Below are 26,932 nucleotides of genomic sequence, written 5' to 3'. Positions count from 1 at the left end.
TTTGAAGGTTGTTGAAGGCATCTGGAAGGTTTCCGGAAGGTTTCCGGAAGGTTTCCGGAAGGTATCCGGATGCAAATTTTCTTCATGACTTGCTTCTGGTAAATAATGTTAGCCTGTGCATTACAGATACCTGTTGTAATATTCTGTGTTATTTTAATGGTAAATATCCTCCTAAAACATTTTTGGAGAAGAAAATTGTTCAATTTCATATTTTGTCCTATTCGGATGTTAATGGTATTTAATGAACAAACATCAGTTCTTGTATAATGATATCCTTAAATTTCATGTCCAGACTTCCAGTTTGTACTGAGAAAAAGAAAAAGTCATTGACAATGTGCTCACTTGGGCCTTTGGTCCTAGTGAGATGATAATAAGACTATTTGTAACAGTACATGTACTTGTTATATTCAAAATACTAACTTCATTGACATTTGCCTCACCCTAGTTGTATGGTACTACAGTAAGCTCTTCCTCAGTTACTGTGAATTATTTTATTAAAAGGGATTGACAGTTAATTTGACACTGGAGTTGTAACCACTGCACATATATGTGTATTCAAATAATATAACAACGATGTGCTTAATACTTCACAAATATCTCCAGAAATAGGCATTTTAGTTATAATTGCAGAAATACTTTATGAATGACCCCTTCACTGTTGCCTTGATCTTACACTTCAACCCCTCATGAATTATCCCTTTTGAGTGTGAATTTGACCTTCAATATCAGTGATAAATATTTCAAAAACATTTCAAAGAGCTATCCAGCACATAAACCAAATATGCAGTCCTTTGGTAGAATTCAACATATCATTGACCAAAATATGGAAGTAATGTAACCAGTATATGTATAAGAGTTACTAAGACTTCTGTAGAAAAGGCAATTTAAGGGAAAATGTAGTATATATAGATCACACACGACCTTTTTCCAACTTTGACCCTGCCCAAAGGAAGAGTTAGACCACAAACAAACTTTTTGTCTGGTTGTGACTTTAACCTTTGACATAACAGATCAATGTGTCATCAGACGTTTTCAGAGCAAAGGAAACATGTGTTATTTATCTTGAGATGCCCAAGCAATGCATGGTTTCATAAGATAAGTGTGGCTATTAAACTGAGGCAAAATCATGAAACATCCCCATTTACACAGCTGGCAAATGAAACATAAGCAACAATCAAATTATCAATTTCTTTTATTCATATGCCTATAGTATATCGCACATTGAACAGTGTCCACATGATGGTTCCTGATGCAGAATGCAATTTCATCCTATTCTTCAATACTCATAACAGAGTGTGATAACTGTTCGCTTGACAGTACCTACGGATTATGTTCACCAGTTCAGATAACTTACTTTCCCTCAATCCTCCTTTTCTTTCTATATTGCCATGGATGAACAGGAACCAGTATGAGGGGATACCAGTTAGACTCTATCTCTGCTGCATTGTGTTAGTAGAATTGTGAACTTTCCATTTGGTGTTTGGGTCCACATTTAAAGACAATAAGTCCCATTTATCATTCCTTTCAAGTGTTTACAAGAGTTTCCTGAATGTCCTGGAAGAATTCCACTCCAGCTTGGCATTGGTTGGTCTTCTCACATTAGCCAGACCAGCCTTTGTGTGTCCCAGTACCATTTGGCATACAATTTCTCGGTCGGCCTCCATTGAAATAACAGGACCCTCATCATCGCTGTCTGCAAATCACCTCTGATATCTGAAGGGGTGCAGCCTCTGTTTAGGACTCCCTTGTCTGGTCCTTCCAGACTGTCAACCTGGAGTACTCATCCAGGGATCTCAAGCAGGACTTCAGTTTCTGCAGCATTATGTAAAAAGATTTTAGCAATCAAAAAGAATTGTTGCCACATGTACTTACAGATAGAAGGCAGCAAAATCACTTAAGTTGTCATATGTGAGTCTTGTTATATGCTAAACATTTAAGATAATCACATCTCAAATCTCAACCAGACAAACCAGTGACTAATGTTATGAACTCGGTCCAGACAAACCGATGATAACTATTATGGACAATATCCCACATCACTGTGGTATGATTACATGTGATCAATGAGCCTACTCAATCACAACCTTATCTATTAATTAGGCTTGGAATGCTGGGAATCTTTTTAAGAGATGTCATTTAGTGATTGTTTCAACTCATCAACATGGAAAAATATATATTCACAATCCTTGTCATATAGCCAAACTTTTGCTGGATGCAGTGTTAAATAAATGATTTGGCTTTAACACTGCTTTGAACAGTATTCCAGATATATCACCGCATGTTAGTTTGATGTGGGAAGAAAGTCTTAAGTGATGCAGGTCTTTGATGAATCCCACGAGTATGTGTATAATGCTGACAAACCTAGCAACATAATCGGGGAGAACCACTGACTGACTGAGTATGGTTTTACGCCGCTTTTAGCAATATTCCAGCAATATCACGACGGGGGACACCAGAAATGGGCTTCACACATTGTACCCATGTCGGGAATCGAACCCGGGTCTTCGGCGTGACGAGCGAACGCTTTAACCCGGGGAGAACCAGGATTTGAACCCATGACTATAGGTTTCTGCTAAGCCCAAGAGATGCAACTCTGCACAGAAAATTGTAGTGCCTTAGATAATAGGACATCCGTGCCTACAGCGATAAGGAACAAACTGAAGACATATTTGCAAAATAACCATATGAACCAAACAGAATAATTTCAAAATATTTACCACTCACTGTTGCTCTTCTATGGTCTTTCTTTGCATTGATGCTGCACGGATGACTGTCTCTTTTATTCATCCGGACATTCTACAAACATAAGTAGCATTCACATCACAGAAATGTCCAAACTGTACATGTTGTACATTTGATTCAAATGAAAAGACCCCGGGTGTGATTCCGACTTAGAACTACCCTAATCATAATAATTCATGTCAAACATTCAGAGATGACATTTATCCCCATATTTAACAAATGTTAAAACAATATTTTGACAACAAAGTCAGGGTCATTCAACACATACATTACATAGGAAATAACTTGTTCGACAATGCAGAGGGATCCTCACCGAGGTGAATATCATTCCATGAATTATTGCCACATTTTCTTGAAATGCAGATTAATGCAATGCAGTATTTACTTTTATTTCTAGGCTATTTGTTTGGCTTTTCCATGGCACTGTTTTGACAGAGATCTAACCTTGATATGACACTTTGTTCAGAAATGATATAAATAAGAAAATACTTTATTATTCCAGAGAAAATTTGGGTTACATTGTAAAAGCACAGAGAAACAAGTATAAGATTCATGATTTAAGTTAAATACACTCGACCCGTGAAGATTCCGGGGTAGACTAGGTCTTCAGCAACCCATGCTTGCCGTAAAAGGCCATTATGCTTGTCGTAAAAGGCGACTAACGGGATTGGGTGGTCAGACTCTCTGACTTGGTTGATGCATGTCATTGATCTAAATTCCGTGGCTCGATGCTCATGATATGAATCACTGGGTTTTCTGGTCCAGACTCCATTATTTACAGACCGTCGTCATATAGCTGAGTGCGGCGTTAAACAACAAACCAACCTAAATACACTCATACATACACACACAAACACAACATCCAAACACCAGGGTTAGAAATTGGCACTAGTCATTTTGACATTTTAAAGGTTTTGCTATATGCTATCATTTTAGGACTAGTGGACTGAAAGTGTTAGTTTCTACCGCTGCAAACACTAATCAACTAATGAATTGAGTGGTCAGACTAGGTTGTCATCATACTCTGAGGGCATGGATCTTGGCTGAAAATAACAATCACTAGATTGCCTGGTCCATGTTCAATTATTTACAGGCTGCCATCACAGAGCTGGACTATTGTGAGTGTGATGTTTCACATTACATTGAAATATACCATGATGAATACATGTAGTTTGTATTTATCACAAACAAAAATACTCACTCAATACTTGGTATCCTCCCTGAGGATGTCTGTGAACCTGCCCAGAAACCCTGAACATGCTGAAACAGAAAACAACTAACTTGTCTTTATCCTTTCAATGTTTCAGTGTGAATTTGTTAAAGATTGATAAGCTGTCATTATTCATTGTAATCCATATCTCACTTTCAGGTGGTTCAGGTGGCAACACATGATTGGAATTGAATGCCACGTTTTGTTTGACGTGCACTTTGCCAGATTTATACCCTTGGTAACTAACCCTCATCATCAAATCCCAGCGTTATGTTGAGAATAAGGACACGACCCTTAAAAGTCCTGCACCTGTAGCTCTTATGCAATCCCAAATAGAAATACCATGTCACAACAAACACTTGATCATAATAATAACAAAGGGTTTCCGAAAACAACAAAACTAAAAGGCCCTTGACGTTTACAGTAGTAACATGGAGATCAGGAAAATATCTAAATCAATCCATTTCATAAGATCTCTGTATAGAAATCATGGAACATTATGTCTCGAAGCCCTGCTACGTACCTGGCATCTGCAAGCTGCTCTTCCTTCCTTCGGCTGTCAATCGAGTTTTCGAAATACTTGACGTCCTCGTTGTGGATGGCTCAGGTGGATTTCGACCGGGATTTCCGAGTTAGAGGTGATTGAGAACAATGTATCGATACACGAGGTAAGCATATCGCAATCAAGCATCACGGTGTACATCGATTACACGAGGTTTGAGTGTTTGTTTACATTTGTGTTCCAAAATGGCGCCCTCGGCCATACAGGGAATTATGGGTAGACTTGCTTGTCCCGGAATAACACGAGTTGGTCACGAATGACGAGCGGTCATTTCTGCAGCAGTTACGGAAAGAGACGAGGTTGGCCGATTACAGTTCATACAGGCCATATTGGGAGCCGCGGGGATTTCGACAGTGTGTATTAGGAAGTATACCTATGTGGTGTATGGAATATGCGTTTGCCTACCATGCCAGGCAGTGTGACAAGGGATATCCCAGCGGATGTAATATTCCTACAGCAGAAATGTTTCACAACCTCGATTGCAGGGAGCTGAAGATGTGACATATTCAGACAGAGACCATAATACATAGACTGTTATATGGTCTCTGATTCAGGTAAGGAATATGTTAATAATATTGATCACGTATTAAAGTTCTTTATCTTCTGTAAGCCACTTATTCTGTTTTACATATGTTAGTAAATGTGTGATTTAATTTTTGTAGGATAAGCAATCTACCTAACTTATGTTAATCCTTGCTAATGTATATGATGTAGAAATATGTTTGCTTATTTATATTCCTTTATCTAGATACTCTATAGTGACTCATTTTTTTAGTTCATACCGTACCGACTAAACTTACTTTTGCAGGTGTGAATAATCAAGAACAAATTAAATGACAGGAGTTTTGCAACAGTGAACATTGTGAAGTGGAAGATAAGACATTTGAAAGGTATGGATATTTTCACTTGAACTTGTTGAAGAATACCGTGATGACAAGTTTATTATGTTGGGAATTTTGGCGGTGGGGTAGCCTAGTGGTTATAGTGCTGAAGACCAAGGTTAGATTCTTGTCATGGGTACAATGTGTGAAGTCTATGTCAGGTGTCCCTTGCCGTGGTATTGCTAAAAACAGCATAAAACCATACCCACTCATTTGGGGATTCCGGGTTGGAATTGGTCCCCATCAACCTATGCTAGTTGTAAGAGAGGGTTATACTATAAAGGGAAATAGTACCTCGCCTACTATTGCCTGGTGAAAACAGCACCTTGTTATTTTTTTTACCTTGGGTCTGAATATGCCCGAATACATGAAATTAAACTTGCATGGTCACTTGTAAACACAAATAACTGAGAAATGTTCAAAAAGGTTTACATTAAAAAATAGCATCTACTTGCCGACTCTGATTTGGAGATGCAACTAAACTTATTGTGAAAATATAATATGCTTTGATTTCTTTGAAGTAAAATAAATGCAATTAAACTTGCAAACACAAATAATTGTTAAATGTTAGTCACCTAAAAATAGTTTACATTAGAAATGAGCCTCTGCTCAAATTTACTCATGATTCTGATTGGGAGGTGCAACTAAACTTATCATTGAAAGATCACATGCTTTGAAGTTTTAAGTAGCTTTACTCAGATTAGCTCAATGTCAAGCTGAACCTGAGTCTGGCGAAAATGTCAAGAAACTGGACAACAGGTATACTATATATGTCATATTTATTTTAGTAAGTAGGAAATAAATAGTTATTTTATAGAAATTTCATTTATATATATTTCGGCCAGGAATCAACATGTCTCTCCAGATAACAGACAACAATTAGTAGCCCTTTTTGCCAAATCAAGGTGCTGTTTTCGTTGGAGAAATCAGTGACATTTTGCTGAGGTGCCGTTTTAGCCTCACCCATAAGAGATAACCTAATAGATCAGGTGATAGGCTCGGTGACCTGGTTCATGGCATCTGACAGTGACCATCTAACAGTGTGGATTGATGTTCACAATATCAATCACTGGATTGTCTAGAATTTTGGGCCTACCTTTAGAATACAGTACCTAACTTTTCAAACAGGTCACAGTACCCTGTGATGTAATTCGTAGTATTCTGTTGCCTGACACACTGGCAAAACAATGCCTTGTGATGTCAGGGGTCATTGGATGTGCATATATATGCTCTTTTCAGTGGTCTATCGTCTCCACACGCTATGTTGTTGCATGAGTTTAAATTATTTGTTTACTAAATATTGTTTTAAACATTTATATGTGAACTGGATGGGTAAACAAGCAAAAACTTATTTGAATACCGCTCCAGAATTAGAATACAATATGATATGACAAAAGTAAAGTCAAGGAATACAATTATATACATGTTCTTATTATAGAAACTACGTTGTCGGCGCTGTCAGGTCGCATTTTTAGTAGTAATAGTGTACTGCAATATACGGCAAGGAATAGTATTATAAATTTAAGATGCTATGTACAATCACAAAACCTATTGGATAGCTGAATGTAGTCTTCTACTGATTTAAGAATTTAAGAATTGCCTGATAGCCAGCCAAGGAGAACTCCAACATCGGTAATTATCACGTCATCCTTTCAGCCTTATTCACATACTCTTACAATCACTCTCACCGTTTGTTTGTTTGTTGTTTAACGCCGAACCTAGCAGTGTTCCAGCTACAGGACAGCGGTTTGAAAATAAACGAGTCTTGGCCAGACAATCAGTTGCAGTTTGTACTCCCAGCGAGCAACACTTCCCAAGCCAGCACAGAGCATTGCCTGATAGCCAGCCAAGGAAACTCCATCATCGGTAATTATCACGTTATCCTTATTCACATACTCTTAAAATCACTCTCACCGAATTAATCATAAAACCCCTAAATCCTTAAAAAACAACAACACTAAATAACTAACACCTTATCCTACCCAATCTCCCTAACACAGCTCGCACTCATTTCTACTCACACCCACGCCCACCACTCAAACACACCCTTTGACCCAACTCCTAAAAGCAAAAAACACCTAATCCCCCCTTCTCCTAAACACAACGCTCGCTCTTTCCTACTCACCACCCACGCCCACCACTCACATACCTCCACTCCTTCGACTAAATATCTCTTAATCCCCGCTTTCCACTTGTCTCACCTTATCCCAGCTTTCCAGAATCAAACTTAATCTTCAATAAATAATCCATTTCCCAAACCCTCCTAATAAAACCAACAACAAATAACCACCGCAACCTCCTCCGCCTCCTAAACACAAATCACCAAGTAAAAACAACAAACCAACTCACCTCCCCAAAACCACCACCACTCACCACAACACACGCTCTCCAACACAACACCCAAACAATATGACTGACACCCGCAACGCCACACTCGCAGACATTCCAGCTCCTTACTCACCCACGCCTGCGGAAGCGCACAACACTTCTGGGAGGTCACTCGAAAACATCGTCCCGACCGAGTATGGCGAAAACACGACATACACCACCCCAACCAAACCAGCTAACTCGCCACCACAAAACACCAAAAAACGCAAACTCGACACATCCACTCCACCTCCATCGCCAACACCCTCCCCGGCCGCCTTCCTCACAACCTTCGCCCTCTACTTCTTCTCAGCAGGCTCAGGCACCACTCTCTCACTAGAACTTTCGGCAGACAAAATAGGACTTTGGTTCAAAAGACAAAAAATAAATTACAACAATATTAAAAAAGCCAACAAAGGATACCAGATAATCTTTCCTAACCGAGAATCTTACAACGCAGCAAATAAAATAACTCAAATATTCCACGTCACGGTAATCAAACAAACACCTAATTGGCAACAATATACACGAGGCGTAATAAGGGTTAACCCAAGGGAAACAACTGAGGACTTACAATTATACTCTCTAGAAGCTAACATAAACCAAGACCAAAACCCTCAACCCCTAATCACCAGCACGCGCAGAATAACCTCAACTAGAAACGGAAAAACGGTCCCAACCTCCATTGTCATAATCAACTTTAAAAAAACCGCTAAATTCCCTGAAGCCCCCAAACACATATCCTTCGGAGCCCACACAAACTTAGAAGTCAAACCCTATATAAAGCAGGTTAAGCAATGTTCAAAGTGCCTCAAATACAACCACACTGCTTCCCAATGCACCTACCCTAAAACTAAATGTAAAAGATGCGCACAAACAGACTGCCCAGGCACATGCACACCCTGGTGCATCCACTGCAAATCCACCCAACACACTTCACTTTCAAACCAATGCCCACACAGACACACACTCACCCAGCAGGCCAACAAACACATAAACATAGAAACGGCTAAAATCCAAACACGAAAATTTGCTACACCTGCATCTAAACCACTCCTCCCTACACCACACCCAAACACCATCCCACAAACAAACACCACACCCATAACCGACAGCTCTGTCTGGGACCCCTACCGAGAAACCGCACCCACCTCACACACACAAGCAGCCACTCAACCAACCACGAACCCTCCCAAAACATCAACCCCCGCATGCAAAACAAACCTCAAAATGACCACCACAACACGACCCTCATCCAAGCACCCTACAGCCCATATGGCAACAACGCTCTCCCACAAGCAAGCACAACAACAAAACACAAACACTAAGAAAACATCAGCTACACCCATCCCGCCAACACCTTCACAACCCTCCACATCACATGCCTCCCCCATGGAAACTCAACCAGCTAAACCTAATCCAACCCATGACGAAGATTTCTCCACTACTGAGGAAACAATAGACACTACTCCAACTAAAACAAACCAAACTTCCCAACCAGCCAACACCCCAAACCTAAATAACCTCACCTTACTCCTAGCATATATGCATAGTCAAAACTCACCAAAAGCTAGTATGGAATCCTTCCACAAAGTAGCTTTCAATCTAAAATTAACCGATCTTCCCTTCTTCCTCTTTAACCTCCATCTAAAAGAACTCACCGAATAAAATAAAAACTAAAAACTAAATCACCAATCACCCGAACCCAATATTCGAAGGACTAAATATTTTTCAGTGGAACGCCAACGGACTCACCTCCCACGGCCATGAACTAAAAACTAAATTTAAACTAAATAAAGGCCCTCACATTGCTTGTATACAGGAAACCAAATTCTCAAAAAAATCGAAATTCACACTACCTAACTACAACTCAGTTAGAACTGACAGAGCTAAACCGAAAACAAGAAGAGCCGCAGGAGGACTAATCATATTTATCAGGGAAGATATAAATTACGAAGAAATAAAAATAGACACGCCAAACCTAGAAGCCAACGGCATTAAAATCACATTAAATAACCGAAACATAAACATCATAAATATTTACCACTGGGCGGAACAAAAAGTCCAACCTGAGGATCTAAACAAACTACTCAAAATAAGCGATAAATCTACTATATTCCTAGGAGACTTTAACGCTCACCATCCTACATGGAGCATAGATGATAAAATAGATACTCATGGCAAATTAATCTCCGAATGGATAGAAACAAACGACCTAGTACTCCTTAATAGCAACCAACCCACGAGGTACGATAAGATAAACCAAAAAATGTCGGCTATCGACCTAACCATATGCACCGCAGATCTAGCCCAAAGCACTCAATGGGAAGTGCACGACGTCCCGCTAGGTAGCGACCACTTCCCCATAAACATAACCATAGGAAATACAAACGTACCAATCCAAACAGAAAACCAAGAACCAAAATTCCATTACAACAAAGCTAACTGGGACCAATTCCAAGATATCTGCAACGAAGCTAACTTAAACGAAATAGAAAATAATGATCCAGAAACCTATTGTAAAAACCTAACAGACTATATAATAAACGCAGCCAAAACCTCCATCCCCTTCAAAGTATCTAAGACAGGCAAACCGACGGTACCATGGTGGAATGAGGAAATAGAACAGACTAGACGAAAACGTAAATCAGCCTTCAATAAAGCAAAACGCGACTACAAATATTTAAACATAGCCCACGAACTAAACCACCAGGTTCAAAAACTAGTCCAAATAGCCAAAAGTAGAGACTGGAAAAAATTCTGCGAAGGTATAAATAACCGTACAGATGCCAGAACGGTCTGGCGCAAAATCCACGCCATTAGAGGCTTAAAACGACATAAAAAAAACCCTAACATTAACAACTCAACCAACCCCGCCCAAAAAGCAAATAATCTCGCCAACCACTTTTCGGCCGTTAGCAGTAACAGCAACTTCAGCCAAAAATTCCAAGATAAACTTAAAACAGAAAACAAACCCACAAAAGAACCAAACAATAACAATCTAGAAATAAATCAACCCTACACAATGGAGGAGCTCCTCTACGTAATCCAAAACAGGAAAAAGGGCACAGCCCCAGGATTAGACCTAACCTCTTACCAAATAATTAAAAAACTCCCCCTAAAACTGCTCCAGGCACTACTCAAACTATACAATCTCATCTACCTAAACGGACAGGTTCCTACACCCTGGAAACAGGCCCTAGTCATACCAATCCCTAAACCTAATAAACCAGCTAATCAAGCTAACTCATATAGACCAATATCCCTAACTTCAAACTTATGTAAAGTAATGGAATCAATGGCTAAAAATAGATTACAACATTACTTAACCCAAAATAACACCATAAACCCAGATCAAAGCGGTTTCACTCCTGGCCGCTCAACCCTAGATAACCTCGCCCGACTAGAACAAGATATTAAGACAGGACAACTAAATAAACAATATACCACAGGCATCTTCTTAGACTTCTCTAAAGCTTTCGACATGGTATGGCACGATGGGCTAATACAAAAACTTAAAAAAATAGGACTCAAAGGTCAGATAATAAACTACATCCAGGACTTCCTAAACAATCGTAAAATAACCGTGTGTATAGACCAAACTCTATCGGACCAATGTCCCATAGAAAATGGCACTCCACAGGGCAGTATCCTCAGCCCCACCCTCTTCAATATAATGATAAACGATCTATTCGAGGGTCTATCCCCTAAAGTAAACACATCAAAATTCGCGGATGATGGAGCCATCTGGATCCGCACTAAAAGCATGAAAATGGCCACAAATCTACTCCAAAAATCTCTTAATAAAATACAACAATGGGCTGACAAATGGGGCTTCTCCCTTAACTCAGAAAAAACAACAGGAATAGTATTCAAACATAAAAACATGAAACCCGCCTCCCCAATCCTCCAGCTAAACAACCAAACAATCAAATTTCAAAAACAAACCAAATTCTTAGGACTTATTTTCGATGAACATCTCACCTGGGATGCTCACATCCAAAACCTAACAACTAAATGCAGTAAAGACCTAAACACCCTAAGATGCCTCACTGGCTCTAACTGGGGAGCCTCCAAAGATACTCTCCTCTCTCTCTACATATCCCTAATTAGATCAAAACTAGACTACGGCTGCGCCATATACAACACCCTAAACAACTCTCTATCCAAAAAACTTGACTCAATACAATATCAGGCTCTCAAACTCATTACACGCACCCAACATGGCACCTCCTACACCTCACTTCAGGCCTTAACAGGAGAAATGCCACTAAGTCTACGCAGGGAACAGCTAAGCTTAAATTTCTGGGCCGCGTCCCAATCAAACCCTCTCATCCAAAACTTAATAAACCAAAACATCAGCCCTAAAAACCAAGCTCTAGCTCGTAAACACCCCTTACTTACCCCAATATCCCAAAGAATAACAAACTACCTAAATGAACACCAAATTAAAAATCTTAAACAAAACTGCAAACAATCAAATATCTTCACCCCTAAACTTAAAATACCCAAAATAGACACAACACTAGCTAGCCAAATAAATAAACAAACCGACCCAAACATAGCTAAAACTACCACACTAGCATACATACACAAAAATTGGCCAAATTGGTGTCACATTTACACGGACGGATCCTCAGATCCGACCTCCAAACACACGGGTTTCGGAGTCCATACCACACAACCAACTAAAACCACACAATCCTTCCGACTCCCAAATAACCAATCAATATTCACGGCCGAACTAATGGGCATGGCCTCAGCCCTCCACAATCAAGAATCCAAAAACAACCAAAAAATCCTAATACTTACTGACTCCCTAAGTGGACTACAAGCCCTCCAAAACAAAAATACCAAAAACCGACCTAAATTAATAAATCAAATACTTAAAAGCTCCAACGACCTAACAAAAGCAGGCAAACAAATAACCTTCTTGTGGATACCCGCCCACGTAGGAATATACGGTAATGAAAACGCCGATAAAGCAGCTAAACTATCCCTTAAAATCCCAGAAATAAGCTTAAACTTACCCATCTCAAAATCAGAAATTAAAAGTGTAAACAAACAAAAAATCACAAAAAAATGGCATAACCTATATCTAAACTCAAATAGCAAAATCAAAAGAGTGCTCAGCAAACCACTAACCAAACCAAAAATTCTCCATCCATCAAAAAAAATCGACAGAGTAATCACTAAACTCCAAACAGGACACACCAACCTAAATAACCACCTAAAAAAATTTAAAAAACACACTACAGGTAACTGCCCACACTGCAAACAACCAGAAACCCCAGAACACGCACTCATCCACTGCACACACTACCTAACACATCGAACCGCATTACAAACCACCCTCAATCTAAACAAGGCTCTCACTCTAGAAGCAATACTAAACCCACAAAATAAACTAGAAAACTTCAAGGCCTTAGGCGTATTCTTAATAAAAACGGAACTAATAAAACGCATCTAAAACCATAATAACCTACCAAATCAAAATCACATAAACAAACAATCATCCACCATACCCAGCTCCCTTAGTTCTCCTCCCCAACCCCATCAGCATCTATTCCAAATCTCAAAATTCCCAAATTCTATATAAGCAACCCCTAAAGCCCCCTCTTGGGTTGCACAGACCACCCTCGCCCCTTTCGGAAACACATTAAATGGCCTGGCCGGGCCCGTGTGCGAAATACGCATCAGTCGGAAAGCGCACGTTAAATCTCCAAAGTAAGTAAGTAAGTAAGTAAGTGCAATTTTTCACAATGGCCTTTTGATGTGTCATTTGAACATGTTGAAAGGTTTTACAAGGGATATTTGTAACCCAATACTTTCCGTTACGGGCGACAATGCTCGCCTAAAGAGTTGACTAACGCCATCAGGTGGCGATCAGACTCGGTGACTTGGTTGATGCATGTCATTGATTCCAATTGTGTGGGTCGATACTCATGATGTCAATCACTGGACTGTCTGGTCCAGACTCGATTATTTACATATAGCCGGAATATTGCTTGAGTGCGGCATAAAACAGAAAACCAAATCATAAGTGTGGGATGAATGATTTGAAATTAGCAAGTTTAATGTGACCTTCAATCACTACAACCTGATCTGAGTCTTGAAAAGATATGACTTTGATTCATTGAAAATTTGCATCATGATAGTTTCAACTGTAGATACAGTTAATCTGTTTGTTGTACAGTTTCTGTATATCAATATATATGTTGTTCAAATAAGCTTTGCCTCTTCACCAACCCTATTCCTCTTTTGGAATAAATAGTGTCTAATAATTCAAACACCATCACCATCATCCTAGTGAACACAACAAAGAAATGCACATCAAAAACGTCATTATTATTATTTCTGATCTCTGATAAATTAGAAAAAAACTGTTATCCAGCAAGATACATTTCCTTGGTCCCAAGAAGCATGTTACATAGTAAACTGACTCGATAAGTTGTATAGCAGTTGTAAAGGCACAACTGACTAAGCCGTCACTACTCAATTAAGTAATTAACAGACAATTGCAAGTACTAATACCCACCCGACACTAATTGCCCTGTTAATCCCTAGTCCACAATGAGTTGACATTGAGTTCATTTTGCTAATTAGCTGTTTTTAGAGTAGCAAGGTAATAAACATCAAAGGTGGGGCAGGCTTTGATCATGTGTTCTGTAGAAGAGATGGTGTCACTTGTTTTATGTTTATTTAGGATTAGCTACATCCCTTGATGCTACCAAGGCAGCCCTTGAGATTATCAGACAGTTTGGCTAGACACAAACTGATGTCTCCCTTGTAGCACACTATGTGTCAGACACAGACTTTGACCACTCTGTGCAGATGCATATCAATGCATAAAGAACATTGGGTAGATGATTCAACAATGCCACACAAGTCAAAGTTGGGTTTCACTGTATTTAGAAACAGACGATGGATCCAAAACTTTATAACAGTAATTATGATTAATTTAAACTTTGCCAGGCCAATATTTTGGCAGATTTGCATGTTATTGTTAATCTTCATTTAGTTAATTTTCAAAAAAGATAGGATGAATGATAAAATATGATAATGAGTCATGAATATTTGAATTCAGATCAGAACAAACAGGGAGGGTCACCCCAAAATGTGAGAGTCTCTAGGGGAGACTTTTGACAAAATGGACAATAAAATATAAAGTGCTTCGCATTTTCTTTCAGGGAGGGTTGTGTCAAAAATGAATGAGAACATACCGGTAATACATGACCGGCCCCTTTAATGTAATATACATAGTTTTTAGTTGATGGTTCAGGTTGTACTTTTCAGTTGAATTTCTTATCACTGTCTATGATGGACTACCAATTAACGGTAGATAATTAATATCCATAATAACTTAGATAAATGCTTCTACAGTCTCATCCTAATTTGTCAAAATTTGAATTTCAATATAGCTTCCATTAATGAATTAATGAATTTGGTGAGAATATCTATTGTCTGAATTCCTAATATACTTTCTTTTGTATTTGGTGTGCAAGGGTAGCCTAGTGGGTGAAACAGTCTCTGAAACCCGGGTTCAATTCACCACATGGGTACAATGTGTGAAGCCCATAGCTGGAATATTGCTAACAAGCTGCATGAAACTATACCAACTCACTCGCTCATTATGTTGTATTTTGAGATCACTTACATGACATGTGTTTTGATAATTATGAATAGTTGCATTTATGTATTTATGTATAAGAACCTATGTAACTTAGTTTTGCATAGTCTTGTTTACCCTTCGTTACATTTTGATGTAATGCAAACATTCAAGCAAAATTCAGGTGAACCTTGTGGTATTGTTTTAGAAGACCGGATACATTTTTGTATTTTCTGAACACTTTTCTGTTTGCAATGGCTTATTTACATGTTCAAAGATTGGTTAAATATCAGTTGCAAGATAAATTGTCAATACCTCACTGTTTGAGAAAACAACTTTAAACATTTGTAAATATGTGTGTGTTTCATAACTTTTGACTAACAAGTTTCTAAAGATGTTATGAAATGTTTCAGGTACCTGGATTTCACAATCTGACACCAGCTACATTTAAGAAGATCTTGCTCACACAATTCAGACAAGGGACTCGCCGGAAGATGAACAGTACTCCTGATAACAAGCAACAGATTCACCTCAGAAAGTGATGATTCTGAATGAATAATGCCACATCAGTGTGACTGTAGGTGGTTTTATTATGACACTAATGAAGTCTGAATGAATTTATGCCAAAGCACTGTGACTATGTCCAGGTTGTGTACACCGATGCTGACCATACAAATCTGAATGACTTTTGTGGTTTACTGCAGAAACATAATTGACTTTAGATATTCTTCTTCAATAAAATTCTTCTGAGATTTGACTAATTTGTTTATTTAGAAAATGGCATTGAAGCGTCTGTACTGTAAGGCCTTGCAAACACCACTGGTTACTTTATGCTAGTTCCTCTTCTTGCTTGATCAAATTTCAATTTGTGATATGTACCAATGAAATGCCATATAATCAATAAATAAGATTTTTTTCCAAAAACATGATTTGTTTTGCTTCATTAGCATAAAGATATATAATACTGATCAGCCATAACATAGGTGCTGAACAAATATGAAATGTACTAATGCCCTGAATGTTTTCCTACTATAAATACTTAACAAAAGTTGTAGTTCCACCTTAGTAGACAAATGACATTGATATTTTTTCTGTACTTTATTTAGGTGTTTTCTATGGATGCCATTAGTCTTATGCACCAATTTGGGACAATTGTATTCTGTTTTATATTCCCCTGAAACTACACTGTCCCGATATAACAAGTACTGATACCATTCCAAACTAATCTGTTAATCTCACCAGGGCCAAATGCCAAAGCACATAGCCAATGACTTTCCATTTTTTTCTGAGTGAGAATGCTGTTTTGCCACTTTTAGCAATATTGCAACAATATCATGGTGGCGGACACCAGCAATAAGCTTCACACATTGGACCCATGTCGCAAAACAACTTGTGAACAATGCATGCCCACATATCTCAGTTTGAAGAGGATATTTACCATTAAGATAACACAGAATATTACAACAGGTACCTGTAACTTTTTCTTTTTCTCAGTACAAACTGGAAGTCTGGACATGAAATTTAAGGATATCATTATACAAGAACTGATGTTTGTTCATTAAATACCATTAACATCCGAAAAGGACAAAATATGAAATTGAACAATTTTCTTCTCCAAAAATGTTTTAGGAGGATATTTACCATTAAGATAACACAGAATATTACAACAGGTACCTGTAATGCACAGGCTAACATTATTTACCAGAAGCAAGTCATGAAGAAAATTTGCATCCGGATACCTTCCGGAAACCTTCAATATTTTGGCAGATTTGCATGTTATTGTTAATCTTCATTTAGTTAATTTTCAAAAAAGATAGGATGAATGATAAAATATGATAATGAGTCATGAATATTTGAATTCAGATCAGAACAAACAGGGAGGGTCACCCCAAAATGTGAGAGTCTCTAGGGGAGACTTTTGACAAAATGGACAATAAAATATAAAGTGCTTCGCATTTTCTTTCAGGGAGGGTTGTGTCAAAAATGAATGAGAACATACCGGTAATACATGACCGGCCCCTTTAATGTAATATACATAGTTTTTAGTTGATGGTTCAGGTTGTACTTTTCAGTTGAATTTCTTATCACTGTCTATGATGGACTACCAATTAACGGTAGATAATTAATATCCATAATAACTTAGATAAATGCTTCTACAGTCTCATCCTAATTTGTCAAAATTTGAATTTCAATATAGCTTCCATTAATGAATTAATGAATTTGGTGAGAATATCTATTGTCTGAATTCCTAATATACTTTCTTTTGTATTTGGTGTGCAAGGGTAGCCTAGTGGGTGAAACAGTCTCTGAAACCCGGGTTCAATTCACCACATGGGTACAATGTGTGAAGCCCATAGCTGGAATATTGCTAACAAGCTGCATGAAACTATACCAACTCACTCGCTCATTATGTTGTATTTTGAGATCACTTACATGACATGTGTTTTGATAATTATGAATAGTTGCATTTATGTATTTATGTATAAGAACCTATGTAACTTAGTTTTGCATAGTCTTGTTTACCCTTCGTTACATTTTGATGTAATGCAAACATTCAAGCAAAATTCAGGTGAACCTTGTGGTATTGTTTTAGAAGACCGGATACATTTTTGTATTTTCTGAACACTTTTCTGTTTGCAATGGCTTATTTACATGTTCAAAGATTGGTTAAATATCAGTTGCAAGATAAATTGTCAATACCTCACTGTTTGAGAAAACAACTTTAAACATTTGTAAATATGTGTGTGTTTCATAACTTTTGACTAACAAGTTTCTAAAGATGTTATGAAATGTTTCAGGTACCTGGATTTCACAATCTGACACCAGCTACATTTAAGAAGATCTTGCTCACACAATTCAGACAAGGGACTCGCCGGAAGATGAACAGTACTCCTGATAACAAGCAACAGATTCACCTCAGAAAGTGATGATTCTGAATGAATAATGCCACATCAGTGTGACTGTAGGTGGTTTTATTATGACACTAATGAAGTCTGAATGAATTTATGCCAAAGCACTGTGACTATGTCCAGGTTGTGTACACCGATGCTGACCATACAAATCTGAATGACTTTTGTGGTTTACTGCAGAAACATAATTGACTTTAGATATTCTTCTTCAATAAAATTCTTCTGAGATTTGACTAATTTGTTTATTTAGAAAATGGCATTGAAGCGTCTGTACTGTAAGGCCTTGCAAACACCACTGGTTACTTTATGCTAGTTCCTCTTCTTGCTTGATCAAATTTCAATTTGTGATATGTACCAATGAAATGCCATATAATCAATAAATAAGATTTTTTTCCAAAAACATGATTTGTTTTGCTTCATTAGCATAAAGATATATAATACTGATCAGCCATAACATAGGTGCTGAACAAATATGAAATGTACTAATGCCCTGAATGTTTTCCTACTATAAATACTTAACAAAAGTTGTAGTTCCACCTTAGTAGACAAATGACATTGATATTTTTTCTGTACTTTATTTAGGTGTTTTCTATGGATGCCATTAGTCTTATGCACCAATTTGGGACAATTGTATTCTGTTTTATATTCCCCTGAAACTACACTGTCCCGATATAACAAGTACTGATACCATTCCAAACTAATCTGTTAATCTCACCAGGGCCAAATGCCAAAGCACATAGCCAATGACTTTCCATTTTTTTCTGAGTGAGAATGCTGTTTTGCCACTTTTAGCAATATTGCAACAATATCATGGTGGCGGACACCAGCAATAAGCTTCACACATTGGACCCATGTCGCAAAACAACTTGTGAACAATGCATGCCCACATATCTCAGTTTGAAGAGGATATTTACCATTAAGATAACACAGAATATTACAACAGGTACCTGTAACTTTTTCTTTTTCTCAGTACAAACTGGAAGTCTGGACATGAAATTTAAGGATATCATTATACAAGAACTGATGTTTGTTCATTAAATACCATTAACATCCGAAAAGGACAAAATATGAAATTGAACAATTTTCTTCTCCAAAAATGTTTTAGGAGGATATTTACCATTAAGATAACACAGAATATTACAACAGGTACCTGTAATGCACAGGCTAACATTATTTACCAGAAGCAAGTCATGAAGAAAATTTGCATCCGGATACCTTCCGGAAACCTTCCGGAAACCTTCCGGAAACCTTCCAGATGCCTTCAACAACCTTCAAATTGCTTGGTATTTTCAAGTTACTTTTTTTATGTGTTTCACACTTAAGTGAACAAAATGCACCCCCCAAATTTTGACATTTTTTTTGGAAGGTTTCCGGAAGGTTTCCGGAAGGTATCCGGGCCGGATCCAAAATGGGAAGGTATCCGGAAGGTTTCCGGAAGGTTTCCGGAAGACGGAAACCTACACTTTTTTTGCTGTGTAGCCATACTATCTCGTAGTATACATATTGCAAGCGGATGCATTTCTGAAGATATCACGGTCAAATTTTACGATGCATCATGTATGCACTAGCGCTTGATAACAGCCTTGTGTTTGGATGTTTTAGGAGTTTAATTTGCTGCTCTTGATATTGTTAATTAAACTTTAATACTATAAACAATATAAGGTTATATGAGAGCATGACTTTAGAACGGTAACATGTGTTAATGTATAACTGATATATACATAGGATGACATAAATTGAAGATGAGTAGTACGTTCAGGTTAGTGTATAGGCAACATTTAATAATTAAATTCAACAACTCTCCCTTTAAGTCTTTTTTCCTGACCAAAAAGTAAATGCAAGACCACAATACAATGTATAATTCTGGTCCACTTCCATATGACTTTATAGCATACAATAAGCTTTCGGGTCCCGTTTGGATCGGTTTGGGTGGCAGCCCAGATATCCATAGAATAAGTTCATCTCGGAATCTCCCAAATCAGCGGGGCTCCTCTTCAATTTTTAATGGAGTTACTTGTTTCTTTCAAAACTATACAGTTTTAGAGATTAAGCACTAGTCTGAATAGACATCACTAGTTTGGAATTTGAAACTAATCTGTTTACAGTAACAAGACACTGCTTAAGTGTCATGTACAAATGAGACAGTGGTATCCCGTCAATTAGTCGGATGAACCTTAAAACTATTAATAAACATTAAAATAAGCAATATCGGAAAACATAAAGGCATATCTTGCAATACACACCAAGATCACCTTCTACAAAAATATGTTTTAATAGCCGGTTGATATTCGTTTGCTTAGTTGACTATTATATTACTTGCGAAAGTATAAAACCTTTTCCTATACTCATACGTACCTAAGCCTTGCACTTTCCTAATTTTGACTAAAAGTATTACCGTTATCATTGTATTAGTTAATGATCAAGTACTGCCATAAATTTAAGCGACATTCCACGATTCCGAACTTATCAAGAGACCGTGTTTATGAATCATTGTTAAATAGTGGTGGCATTAAATCTTGGAAACAATACGCGAAATCGCGCATGCTCAGAACGGAAAATTTGGACAGGGCATTAAACAATCCGCATGCGCAGAACGATTGATTTTAGTCCTTCCGCTAAGCGCTTCGACTACAGCGTCAAACTCGAGCATGTAATCTAACACGCGAGAACTGACCAATGAAATCAGAGAAGTAGAAACACCGCGTAGAGGCTGTTGCTTGATTGACAATGTCATTCATGAAAGGGAGGAGCTTGATGATAACGTTCTCTCCCAGTAAATTCCGATGTCAAATAACGACGTTATTTGGAAGGGAAAAACGATGCTTTGAAAGTGTCGAAATAACGTCGTTTTTCCGTCCAGTGACCATATACGGCAGAAACGACGTTTTCATGTTTGCAGGGTCAGATCTTATCATTCTGGGATGGAGATATGGTGAAGTAATTAAGGAGTCTATTCAGTCCCAGAAATAGCCGATTGAGTCTTTTGTTCTTCACATACTGGAGTGAGTGAGTGAATGAGTGAGTGAGTGAGTGAGTGAGTTGGTGGGTGGGTGGGCGGGGGGGCGAGCGAGTGAGTGAGTGAGTGAGCAATGTTTCAGCCATAATTTGACTTGAAAAAATTATACCATATTTATAAAAACTGTCAATGAAAGAAGGTATAACATGATTAATACATCACAGATTGCCCTTAAACTAGTTTGTAGAACATTGAGCACATCTTATCATGGGCAACGACACACTATAAAGATGTTGCTTCGATAGCCAGCAACAAAGGTAAGGTCACCAAACTAGAGACAAAGTGAACTTACGCTACCTCTGCTACCTTCATGGTTCTCCAGCAGGATTAAAACGTTTCCCTTATTCCCTTCAATTTACGCTACTTCAACCCTCTGTTGAAAGTATAAGCATGACCAATCCAAGTTAATAATCATAAACTGCGGATTTATGAAATACATAACTTTCTACATCAAATTTTGTAAATTAGTTCAAAGTTAACGATAAAACGTGAATGCACATTGTTAAAAAATCCTTGACTGTTTCCATACTGAGATACTGATCCCTTGCAATCGGAAAATCATTAGAGTCAAGCAGGACTTGCTTGACTGTGATGACACAGCACAAGTAAACCTCAGCTCAATCGATCAGCTGTTTTCTATAAATGTTTGATTTGTTTTACTTCTATATAATTATGTTTCGTTGTGTTCATTGTAATTCCTGCATTCTGATTAGCTGAATTGGTTACGTGCTAAAAAAAGGCCATACCCGTCGAAGAGGACTACTTTTATGACCTCTGAATGTTGGGGAATCTCAAAATTACAGTCTGTGGAATTCCCTTTTCCGCTCACTAGTCACAGGGCATTTAACGAAATTGATGCATATTCATTGCCAAAACAAGTCTTTGAGACCGAACGTACAGGCCCGCTCGCCCGTTGTTTTTCCGTTCGCCCGGGTTCCACAACTTTTATGTCTTCAGGTTTTATTTCTAATCCACATTTTCCATCTGTGTTCTTCCGTTCTCAGGGAAATAATGTTTGAATCTGGCGGTGACTGGCCAGCCGCCTTCTCCGGACATATTTTGTTCGGTTCGTTACAGTCTGACTGTTACGATTCTTTTCGCCTCTTGCCTTGAATGACAGGTCCTATGGACTTTGTTTTGATCCTACACTCCGGTTATTGGCTACTGACTTTGTGGGAGTGTCATATAATGTGTATTAATTTAACAATCACCTGATTCTTGTCACACAACGGTATGCATTCCTACAACTGGAATGTTCATCAATCTCGTCATTTTTTTTAATGCTTTGATATATACAACTGTTTTTTGGTTAAGCTAGTGTAGAGGACACATGTTTTCGTTGTCAAATTTAATTATAAGGATTGACTGTGGATTTTTTACAGTCCGATGAGGTATGAATGGAAAAAAGCGACATTACTCACCATCAGTGAACATACAGTATACTGTGTGATGGCATCCACCAGTGTAATACTTTACTGATGGTGTTAAGAAGTTTGTACATAATTTGAGGAGATAAAGAATAAATTGTCTCCTTGATATAGGGTGGCATCTCTTGATAAATACTGATGCAACCATGACAATTCAATGATTGTAGACGTCACATCTTTTGGTGAGTGAATCAGTTGGGTTTTACACCACTTTTATCCAGGTATATCGCGGCGTGTCATCTTAATGTTGGAGGAAAGCCCGAAGTGATGCTGGTCTCAGACGTTTACCACTTCGGTGAAACCCACAAGCACGGGTATGGTGCTGACAAACCTAGAAACATAATCGGGGCGAACCGGGATTCGAACCCATAAATCATAGGTTTCTGGCGTGTCCAAGGGACGCAACACTGCACAGCGAATCGCGGCGCCTTAGACGACTGGGCCACCCGTGCCCCCTCACGTCTTTAGTAAAACACACGAGCATAATGCAGACATACACCACTACCTTGAAGTTCATTCATCTAACATTCACGGGCGACATGTGATGCTACACGTGTGCACCCCATGACACACGGATTCTTGAGGGAACAACCTTTTGAGCAAAGGTGGACCCACATTGAGCTGGAACTGGAAGCAGTAACAAGGATATAGGATTTCCTGATGAAAAATGTTAAAACACACTACATTAGGTTTTGTTTTGTTTGTTTGTTGCTTAACGCCGCACTCAGCAATATTCCAGCTATATGACGGCGGTCTGTAAATAATCGAGTCTGGACCAGACAGTCCAGTGATTGACATCATGAGCATCAATCCACGCAATTGGGATCCATGACATGCATCATCCAAGTCAGGAAGCCTGGCCACAGGATCCCGTTAGTCGCCTCTTACGACAAGCATAGTCGCCTTTTATGACAAGCATGGGTTGCTGAAGATCTATTTGATATATCCCGGATCTTCACTATTTTAGGTACTTATTGATGTTTCCTTTTCATATTTGATTTCGTAGGAAGATATGAGTACTGTTGTAATTAATCATTGTCTTCTACGTGGTCTTGTGAGACGCAGACATACCAGTGAATCATAATCATAATCATAATCACGACCTGAGATGCGCACCCACGAAGGCCGGGTGCAAGATGACGTTGCTAGTCAACAGCGGAGCACGAGCTTCTCAAATTGCAAGAATGTTTGGACAAGACATTAAACCAATTCGCCATTGAATCATTGCACTTACTCATTCATTCTGGGATTTTGTCTTCTCTACTAAGATTTAGCTTATGATTTGTGCTGCGACAGCTGCTATACTTTAACTGAATGAGACGTTGAGAGATTTCACAATCATATGTAGATGTCTGTATTTGAGAGCCGACGTTGAAGGAAATCTTTTTATCCAAATAATGGGTGATAGTACGATGCTTTTAACTGCGGGCGAGTGAACGTGAACTGAATGATGATTGTGTTTCAAATGCACATACAGTTTTGTGATCAGTTTTAGAAACAAATATATAGCTACTAAAAGTTAATGAAAGCTATTTCTTATTAGCTCAAACTTTCATCTCACAAAAAAGTATTCAGTATATCTGTGTTCTCCAGCAGATAAGCAGGTGAACAGACTTCCTGTTAAATTTTGTATCTGTTATTCACCGACACATAGCCTCTCCTTAGGGTGAATCTTAATCCACAACCCTACTCCTGTTGTAGTGGATCAAATGTGCAGAGTGTGCGTAACTATATATTAAGCAAAAATTACTCAAGAGGATTCTTGCGTTCACACACAGATTGATAAAATGAATATAGAGCTTGAAAATCGGTCAATGATCGCACGCATTTAGAGGGCAGTTTATGTAAAAGTAAAAGCGAAATAATTCATAACAAATATCTAAGGACATTTGTGGTAGAAGTAGCCATCGCGATGAGCAGTTGAACTCGAACTGGGCTCATGTGACTAGGACAAGGACATTTCAAAATGATACAGGTTCTAGATGTTTACCACTTTGGTGAAACCCAGGCGCACATGCATGGTGCTGACAAACCTTGCAAACCTAGAAAACAGATCAGTGAGAATCTGGAATTTTATGCAATAGTCATAGGTTTCCGGCATACGTCAGTGATTCAACTCTGCATAGTGAATTGCGGTATGCTCGTGTTTTTCAAGCACATTACATCGGTAAATATCTTACATTTCAGATTTGACAGACAACTGGACCACAACTAAGATTCAAGGACCCGATATAATAATGACATCGTTGACTTGGAGCCCTTCATTTGCTGATGAATTCTACATTCTGAGTAAAAGAGAGTGGATTTATAACGTCATCGAACTTTTCATACTCAAAAGACATTTACTGGAGAAAAACGTCCAATGGGATAACATCCATCTACCTAGGAACAAAAATACTATGCCACCGGCAACAATTGACACGGGACCATGTCTAAAAAATGACAGTTTGTCCTGCACATATGTATTTAGAATGAAGTTCTCGTTTGGCAATCTTGTGATGCATTTGTGTTCTTACCGGGAAGTCAAGAGTCCACGTAACCTTGAGTTGGAAAGGGAAGGGACCATTACACAGTATGTATTACCATGTTCTTGTTTAACGAGGAGAATTTATTTTATTATTCACTTCTAAATGCCTTTCAAAGACGTCATGATTTTGTTTATGAAAGAGCTTGTCAATCCACAAACAAACTACTGGAAATACAACATTCTGACTCGGGCTTTAATGTAGAATAGTAAGATAATTGGTTGGTGTATAGTGTAGAATAGGAAGATGCTCGCTTGGTGTATATTGTAAATTAGTAAGATGCTCTCTTAGTGTATATTGTAGAATAGTTGATGCTTGCTTGGTGTTGATTGTAGAATAGTGAGATGCTCATTTGATGTATATTGTAGAATAGTAAGATACTCGCTTGGTGTATATTGTAGACTAGTTGATGCTTGCTTGGTGTTGATTGTAGAATAGTGAGATGCTCATTTGATGTAAATTGTAGAAAAGTGAGAGGCTGACTTGGTGAATATTGTAAAATAGTAAGATGATCGCTTGGCGTATATGGTAGAAGAGTATGATGATCGCTTGGTGTATATTGTAGAATAGTAAGATGCTCGTTTGGAGTATATTGTAGAATAGTAAGATGTTTGCTTGGTGTATATTGAAAAATAGTTGATGCTCGCTTGGTGTATATTGTAGCAATGCGAGATGATCGCTTGATGTATATTGTAGAATAGCAAGATGCTCGCTTGGTGTATAATATACAATAGTGAGATGCTCGCTTGATGTATATTGTAGAATAGTTACATGCTCGTTTGTTGTATATTGTAGAATAGTAAGATGCTCGCCTAGTGTATATTGTAGAACAGATGATGCTTGGTTGGTTCATATTGTAGAATAATGAGATGCTCGTTTGGTGTATATTGTAGAATAGTAAGATACTCACTTGGTGTATATTGTAGACTAGTAAGAGGCTTGCTTTGTGTTAATTGTAGAAAAGTGAGAGGCTCAATTGGTGTATATTGTAGAATAGTTAGATGCTCACTTGGTGCATATTGTAGAATCGGGAGATATGATCGCTTGATGTATATTGTAGAATAGCAAGATGCACGCTTGGTGTATAAAATACAATAGTGAGATGCTCGCTTGGTGTATAAAATACAATAGTGAGATGCTCGCTTGGTGTATAAAATACAATAGTGAGATGCTCACTTGGTGTATATTATGGAATAGTTGATGACTCACTTGATGTATATTGTAGAATAGTGAGATGCTCGTTTGGTGCATATTGTAGAGTAGTAAGATACTCCCTTCGTGTATATTGAAGACTAGTAAGATTCTTGCTTAGTGTAAATGGTTGAAAAGTTAGAGGCTCACTTGGTGTATATTGTAGAATAGTAAGATGCTCACTTTGTGTATATTGTAGAATATTAAGACGCTCGTTTGGTGTATACTGTTGAATAGTGAAATGCTCGGTTGGTGTAATTTGTAGAATAGTAAGATGCTCGATTTTTGTATATTGTAGAATAGTAAGATGCTCGCTTAGTGTATATTGTAGAATAGTGAGGTTCTTGCTTGGTGTAAATTTAGAAAAATAAGATCCTCCCTTTGTGTATATTGTAGAATATTAAGACGCTCGTTTGGTGTATGTTGTAGAATAATAAGATATTCGCTTGGTGTAAATTGTAGAAAAGCAAGATCCTCGCTTCGTGTATATTGT

At 38.1% G+C, this 26,932-nt stretch overlaps 1 long non-coding RNA gene across 2 annotated transcripts; it reads right to left on the bottom strand.

The window, feature by feature from the left end:
- Positions 1-1,141: 1,141 nt before the first annotated feature.
- LOC139477140 (uncharacterized) lies at positions 1,142-4,702 on the bottom strand. 2 transcript variants are annotated; one of them, XR_011654138.1, is made up of 4 exons: positions 4,476-4,702; positions 3,944-4,002; positions 2,718-2,796; positions 1,142-1,812 (listed from the first exon to the last, which is right to left on the bottom strand). It is a non-coding gene; the product is annotated as an uncharacterized lncRNA (long non-coding RNA). The 2 variants fall into 2 exon arrangements; XR_011654139.1 differs by having other exon boundaries at positions 2,725-2,796.
- Between the last annotated feature and the right edge of the window lie 22,230 nt (positions 4,703-26,932).

The sequence above is a fragment of the Haliotis cracherodii genome, unplaced genomic scaffold, assembly GCF_022045235.1.
Source record: "Haliotis cracherodii isolate W230 unplaced genomic scaffold, xgHalCrac1.p SCAF_31, whole genome shotgun sequence".
NCBI lineage: Eukaryota > Metazoa > Mollusca > Gastropoda > Lepetellida > Haliotidae > Haliotis > Haliotis cracherodii.
This window is presented reverse-complemented; position numbering and strand designations above follow the sequence as displayed.